The sequence below is a fragment of the Macrobrachium nipponense genome, chromosome 36 (assembly GCF_015104395.2).
Source record: "Macrobrachium nipponense isolate FS-2020 chromosome 36, ASM1510439v2, whole genome shotgun sequence".
In the NCBI taxonomy this organism is placed as follows: domain Eukaryota; kingdom Metazoa; phylum Arthropoda; class Malacostraca; order Decapoda; family Palaemonidae; genus Macrobrachium; species Macrobrachium nipponense.
In genome coordinates this window covers 28370279-28378168 of record NC_087220.1, presented here as the reverse complement: position 1 = coordinate 28378168, position 7890 = coordinate 28370279, and positions in this window count along the sequence as shown.

Sequence of the window (7890 nt, the reverse complement as noted above, 5' to 3'; positions counted from 1 at the left end):
AGATAATCTCTACAAATAAATTCATTAATAACAGATTATATCTAAGAAGGCTTAGATTATTTTTTAGGCCTATAAAACATTTTGCAACATACAGGCAGCTTAAATACAGCCGAAAGCTTCAACATTCAAAGAAAACTTGTTTTTAATTCATAATCCTACGTTGAAAATGTTGTTATGACTTTTGAGCTTAATTAAGTCTACTGTCATAATGCAGCAGAGTAGTTATGTTGACCAGTCCGAGGAGCATGTAAAGTGTGCTTTCATTGATGGCACAGCTAAACCTTATTACACCGCACTTTGAACTTAGCAGCGTAAAAAAAAGAAAATAAGTTCAAATCACACAGATTACGAATTATACCAGTACATAAAAGGGATCATATTTATTATAACCCATAAGGAACAATAGGGCTAGCAGTGAATTCACAAACTTTTCGACATGTATGTCATTAGAAAAAAAAGTATAACACTACTTGGCAACATCACGTTGAGTCTGAGAATGTGGACGATACAAAAAGAATCATGTTGCATGAGATTTGAGCACCACTGTACAGTGGTGCTCAAATCTCATGCGACATTATTCTTTTTGTATCATCCAGATTATCAGACTCAACGTGATGTTGCCAAGTAGTGTTTGTACTTTTTTTTTTCTAATATCATATATGTCCGAAAAGTTTGTGAATTCACAGCTAGCCCTAGCCTTCCTTATGTTATATAAATATGATTCCTTTTATCCATTGGTATAATTCGTAATCTGTGTGATTTGAAGTGATTTTCTTTTTTTACGCTGCTAAGTTCAAAATGTGGTGTGATGAGGTTAGCTGTGCCATCAATGAAAGCACACTTTACATGCTCCTCGGACTGGTCAACATAACTACGTCTCTGCATTTACAGTAGACCTAATATGTTCAACAGTCATAACAACATTTTCAAGGTAGGAATATGCATTAAAACAAGTTTTCTTTGAATGTTGAAGCTTTCGGCTGTGTTTAAAGCTACCTGTATGTTGCCAAATGTTTTATAGGCCTAAAAATTAATCTAAGCCTCTGAGATATAATCTGTTATTAATGAATTTATTTGTAGAGATTATACTGTTTTTTGACGAATACAACAGGATATGAATTACAACCAGTTTTCTTGAATGCTGAAGTTTTAGGGAGTCAGCGTAAAATGCAAAATGATTTATAGGCCTAAAAGAATAATCTAAGCCTTATGAGATGTAATGTTACTAATGTTTTTATTTGTAGAGATTACCTGTTCTTTGAGGAATATAAGATGATGATTTTGATTATATGGAGAAGATTACTATTAATCGAAATATCATAAGTATAAATATCAAGGCGTATGGAACACTTGTTTTTCAACTGGTTTAAAATATTATTTTCTTAAAAGTCCTTCTCCTCGCTTTTGGTGTATAATTATCCTTTCATAAGGTAACTTGAAGAACAGAATGTGTAGATAACCTCATTTGCTTTCTGGCCAGAAATTGTTAATAGAGAGTGGTGACTGTTTATTGTAAAGTAAAGAAATCTAACACCTAGGCCTAAGAACAATATCTTGGCTTTGACGAAAGAATAATTGCATAAGCGAATATTTACTAGTATGCCATAATTTTTTAAATATTTAAGAATTATAGCAATTAATTATGTATGAAAATCCAAATATTCCTCTAATACATATAAAGTAAGTGTTTTCAAGATAATTTCATTGTCGCTACTCAGTGTAGACCTACTTATGTCACCGGCTGGTGGTTGTTGCACCGACGCAAATGATATGTCATACACGTCCGCTCACACGTTGATATCGGTGGGCGTATTCTACTTTTGTATATACATATTTACATATTTTCCAGCATTGAGGTGTAAAAGCAATCACATAGGACTATTACAAATTTTATGTTGGCTTTAGAAGCATTATGAATGTTATGACAATTTTTTTTCGTTTTTTTTTTCTATTTAACATTTGAACTGATGCTTGATGACGACTTCATTTTGGTCAAATGCTTCAGCGATGTGTGAACGAAAGTTTTGAAAATGTTCGAAGAGTTTTTTTCTGAAATTTTGCTACACGTGACATTTTCTTACAATTTTGACATATATGACAGATTTCACTCTTATGAAACATAGTTATGTCCATATTGTATGCAATAATCGCGTTCCACATTGTAATTAGATAAAATATGGAGCATGCTAGTTGCCAGTTAGTGAATTTTGAACGAAATCTTATGGAGTCATGTCGCATGAGATTTGAGCATCACTGTACGTATACACCCAGATATCCTTTTATTTACCTAAAATTACACAGAGTAATTTAAAGCCCGGGAAGCAGTATTACCATGTGAAAACACCACAGGCGGATGGACAGATAAAAAAAAAAAAAAAAAAAAAAAACAGAGTATAGAATAACATTGTCACCTACAATGAAATAAAAACCACAAAACATCCACTGACAATGGTGGGTGGGTACTACTCCATGCAAATTGTAGGTGCCCCATCGCCTCCTTAAAACTCTGTAGTAACTTAATACAAGGTGAAGAGATAGTAGGAGAAAAGCCTATGCTTCTTTCCGCAATACATGCCAGTACTAATAAAATGCAAAGGTACTGCCAAAATTTTAACACTGCTTCCCTTCCTGAAAAGTGAAAAGCAAAGATGATTTTATTATATCCTCGGTACAACCACTCCCAGTCTATCATTTCAATGCCTTGAGCTGAGTGGCCGTTGCCCAATGCCTGAGTTGACAGCCTAATTTTCATAAACCAAAACGTACGACTTTTCATCTTCATCCAGGAAATAAATGGCTCTCATTGCTCTTAAAGTTATACACAAACTTATTGAATTCTATACTCTTTTTTTTTTTTTTTTCATTTGTCCATCCGCCTGTGGTGTTTTTGTATGGTAACACTGCGTCCCGGGCTTTAGATAGTTACTTCAACGATTATAATATTATTCTATTTCGAACATTAACGGTGGAATTCGCATACAGTAAATTATTAAAACACTTTTCAGTTGTAAATGTACACCCAGATATCCTTTTATTTACCTAAAACTTACTTACACATACGCGTAACTATCTACGCCCGGGACGCAGTGTTACCATACAAACACCACAGGCAGATGGACAGAGATAAAAAAACAGAGTATAGTTATCTACTACAGTAATATGTTTCAGATCTTGTGTCTCACTGCCAATAGGGATATTTCCTCCTAATTGTTTAATTGCTCTCTTCATGTCCATGGTTTGCTATTTTCCTGGATCACCTATACCTCAGTGGAATTCCTTATTGGTTGTGCTGCTTTGATTTCCTTTTTTTGCTTGAAATCGGCTTGGGTTTAACTCTGATTGATATCTGTGTTACTTGTAATCTCTGGGTAACTTGTTCAGTGTTGATCGTTGTATCATTCAGTTTTACCTTCACTTAATTGAAAACAAATGAAACCTGCTTAACCTAGTACTGGGTGCACTAAGATTTGGTAGGAGGAATCATATAGCTTAAAGGGTAAATATAACTCAGAAGTTAAAAAATCAAATAAAAGTTAAAGATAAAAGGAAAAATTGTATTTGAATTAATTTGTAATGTCACCTAAAGTATAGAGTTAGGATGACTTTACACCCTACAAAAAGTCTTATTAACTAAGAGTTTTACTGTCTTTTTATTGTGCCTTCTATTTCTCACAGGCATAAGATGGCAATGAAGTGAACTCTATATAACACCTTACTCACCTTGGGAATGTTGTCACTAACATCGCATTCTTTGGTGCTCTTCATTGGATCCTGAAGCTGGTTCGCCCTAAAGACTGTCTGATTAACTCCCACTGACACCTGTCAGTACTGTAGTTTGTTTGTTTGTATAGTGTTTTTACGTTGCATGGAACCAGTGGTTATTCAGCAACGGGACCAATGGTTTTACGTGACTTCCGAACCACGTCGAAAGTGAACTTCTATCACCAGAAATACACATCTCTGACCCCTCAATGGAATGCCCGAGAATTGAACTCGTGACCACCGAGGTGGCAGGCCAAGACCTAACCGTCCATGCCATTGAGGCGCTAGTAGTGTAGTTCTGGAATTTTGAAGGGCATGGGAGAAAAATTGGTTAAAAGTTGGTTAAAAATGCTGAATGATGTTTAGTTTATGGAATTGCTCCCTGTGAGTTTATTTGTTTCAAATTTCCTTTACTTTAAAGGAGATTATTCAGTTTCAATTTTAGTTGGCTAGGCAGCCTTCAGTAGCTTCAACCAAGGTTATATAAATACTTACACAAGCGAAAATGTCTTCTGGTAGTCACCACTCTGTAAGATTTAAAGTCTGTTGCTGGAAGGAAAAAAAAAAAAAGTTCAATTATGGGAAGTTAAAACTTTATTGAAAGAAGTTCAAAGTATTGCCCTATGAAATTTATGACGTATTATCTTGACCCTAATTCTTCAAAAGAAAATAAATACGTACAATTTAGGCCAAAGGCCAAACGCTGGGACCTATAAGGTGTTTCAGTGCTGGAACAGAAATTGACTGTAAAAGGGTTTGAAAGGAGCAACAGGAGGAAAACCTGGCGGTTACACTATGAAACAATTGTTAGAAGACGGTGGCAAGTAAGATGGAGGAAACGGAATATGAATGGAGGTACAACAAAAGGAATAAAAGGGGTTGCAGCAATAGGGACCAAAGGGATGCTGCCAAGAACCTTAAGTAATGCATACAGTGCACCGTTTGAACAGACTATACAACTTGAATCATTGATTCCAGGCCTCATGAAGAGACAAGACTGGTAATACATAGTTTTTTTTTAGCCCTCGAGTTTTTTCACCATTCTTTTCTGTTTTAACTTTTTCTTTTTGATGTATGCATGTATTTCCATTAATAACACATCAATAAACTTAGGCGGTCATTACAAGAAAGCCAAACAACCAGGTCTCGGAAGAACATCTTTTTCACTGTTCCATACTTACGAGCAGTTTCAAAATACAATGGTCCCCGGTATTCGCGGGGGCTGCATACCAGACCCCCTGGAATAGTTAGAACCCGAAAATAGTTGGAACCCCTATAAAAATGCTTAAAACCTCTTATTTGTTAGTTAAAACTCAAGAAAAACCCACTAAAAATTATTACACCTGGTTTTATTCAATAGCTTTATCACAAAAAGTGCATTTTATGATGAAATTGATAAAAAAAAAAAACAGGAATTTCTGGATATTTCTCATAGGAAAAATACAGCGAATAATACAGGGAAATTTACAGAGAAAAACCCATGAATATGTGAGTCCGCGAATCCGGAGAACGCGAATACGGGGGTCCACTTTGTTTTCTTTCATGCCTTTACATGCTTTCACAGTCTCATGTTATGCTAATATTGCCAAAATTTCATTTTGGTAGTTGAGATCTCTCCACCTATGGTCATCATTCTTCTTTGCTGATAGCTATTTTAATAAGGTATGTCCCTTAAATTCAGAACAAATGACCAGTCATGGTTTGATGATTGTGTAGATGAGCTTACCATGAGAAACAGACCAAATTCAACACATGGAGACAAAATCATTCACATGAAAATTGCACTCACTTTTGTTGAACCTAGCTGTGCTTTCGATAGAATTTACCATATAGCTGAGAGAAATTATGAGATCCTTAAATATGATACTTTTAAGGATGTACTCAGCCTCACCTATGGGGGCATCAAACTTCCACTTTTATCTTTTGGTCAGGATAGCCTTTCATTTCACCACTGCTAACAGATGATGGTATGTTTTAGATTGGTTACTGGCCCCGAGGAAAAGGCTGAGCTGTTTCATTGATCTTTGGAAGCTAAGTAGTGTGCTGAAGATGTCCTTCTACCTGATATTTGTCACCCTAACCTACTTGAGGGATGGTATGAAAATTCTTGATAATCTTGATAGTTAGGTTGGGGAAGACGCTGATGGTTTCTTCCTTTGTCTTTTTAAGTAGGTTTCTAGTGTGGTTTCTCCCAAGATTAGAAGATTTTTATGTAGATGTATCATTCATGTGAATGAGAACAAGCTTGGGACAGTGCCTCATCCATAAAGTGGTATATCTGCAGACTGCAATCACTACAGGCTATTTTGTATTCTGTGCTCTCCAAAATTGCATTAGAACTTACTTTTAAGCTGCTTGACAAGTATGTGTAATCCAAAGAATTTTTGGCTGATGGAAAACAAGATTATTCAGTGCCAATAATGAAGCACTTGTGGGCATAGTAGTCTTCACTTATGAAAAATGAAGCCGCCCTAGTCTCATTTGTGACATGGAGCAGAGTAGTGAACAGTGTACATAGTTGGTAGCGTCGTGAGGCTGATCTGTAAAACTGAAAAAAGATTTTCCACCCCACCCTCCCTTCAGGTGGCTGGGACTCTGAAACTTTAACTACACTTGGCCTAACTTTTGGCTTCCATCTTAATTTGAGAAATGCCTAATGAAAAAGTTAGCAGATGCTGCACACAAGTATTGTAAGGCCTCCTGTATTTATAAGTGATAAATTTAATGGAATCTATTTTGAAGTTCATTAACAGATCTTTCATTTTCTAAGTTGATCCCCGATTCTCTTTTCCTGTAGAGAGCTACCAGGTTTGCTGAAGAACAGCACCAGTATGCAATAAATGTGCCTTACTCTTGAACCTCTCAGTTCCAGATGTCCTTATTTCCCAAACTCTTGGGCTGGAGAACAATCTTGCTGAGGATGTGCTATTGGAACCTCCAAGTTCAAAGTTGCAATGCATTACTACTCTAAAAAAATTCTTGTATTTTGCAATTTATTAATTTACTTCCTTTTTATCTAATAATTGATCTCATCTTTTTGTATTGTCTATTACCTTCTGTTACCACTTTCAAATGAACACCATAGTCTTTAGAAACTTGAATCTCCAGTAGCCACTGTGGACTTGTTCCATATGAACAGGGTTCCTCTTTTTAATTGTAATAACATAAAAAAGGCAGGCTAGAATACTGCCTTCAGGATGCAGCCTCTTTGTACAGGAAATGGTCTGTGAAGGATGTCATAATCCTTCATAGGAAGGAATACATCACAATTTTACTTGTTCATACAGAATTCACTTTTGATGGCATCTTATCATGTGGATGGTTAACCTAAACCTCTCTTCAGCTCTTGACTTAATGTAATTCTTGTACCTACTTTTTGAACTGGCCCAACAGATGCTGATCCTGCATGAAGCAATATATCAGTTCCAAGTGGCATTTACAATACAAGCTTACTGCCAGATTGCAAGGAAATGACAACAGTATCTAGAACAAAAACAGTATCAAAACTCCTTACCAGATTCCACACTGAGGTCCAGTACCCATTTTGTAGTGTTGATTAGCTAGTTGGCATAACATAATTATAAGTACTATATTCTCTTTGGATTTATATAAAGCAGGTCAACAAAATGGCCTCAATCCAATGCTCTAGTATATATGGATAGAAAACAGACGCCATTTTCTCTCTCACTACTCCCATTTGGTGATAACAAGTGCCAATAAATTTTTGTCACATACACCTTGACATTTTCACAAATATTAAGCCAAAATTGTTTTATTCATTACACCTTGAGACTAACTTGCACTACAGGGAATTATAATTGTCAAGTGCTTTTTCACCAGTGGTTATTAAACAACGGGATCAACGGCTTTACGTGTCTTCCGAACCACGCCAAGAGTGAACTTCTATCACCAGAAATACACATCTCTCACACCTCAGTGGAATGCCCATGAATCGAACTTGCGGCCACAGAGGTGACAGGGGAAGACTATACCAACCACACCATTGAGGCGCTTACTAGTGGGATTCAAACTGCTATCTGGTTTGGCAGACAATGGTTTACACTGACATTAAACCACTGAGCTATGAAGGTCACAGTATGTTGTTTTCTGCCAAACCAGACAGCAGTT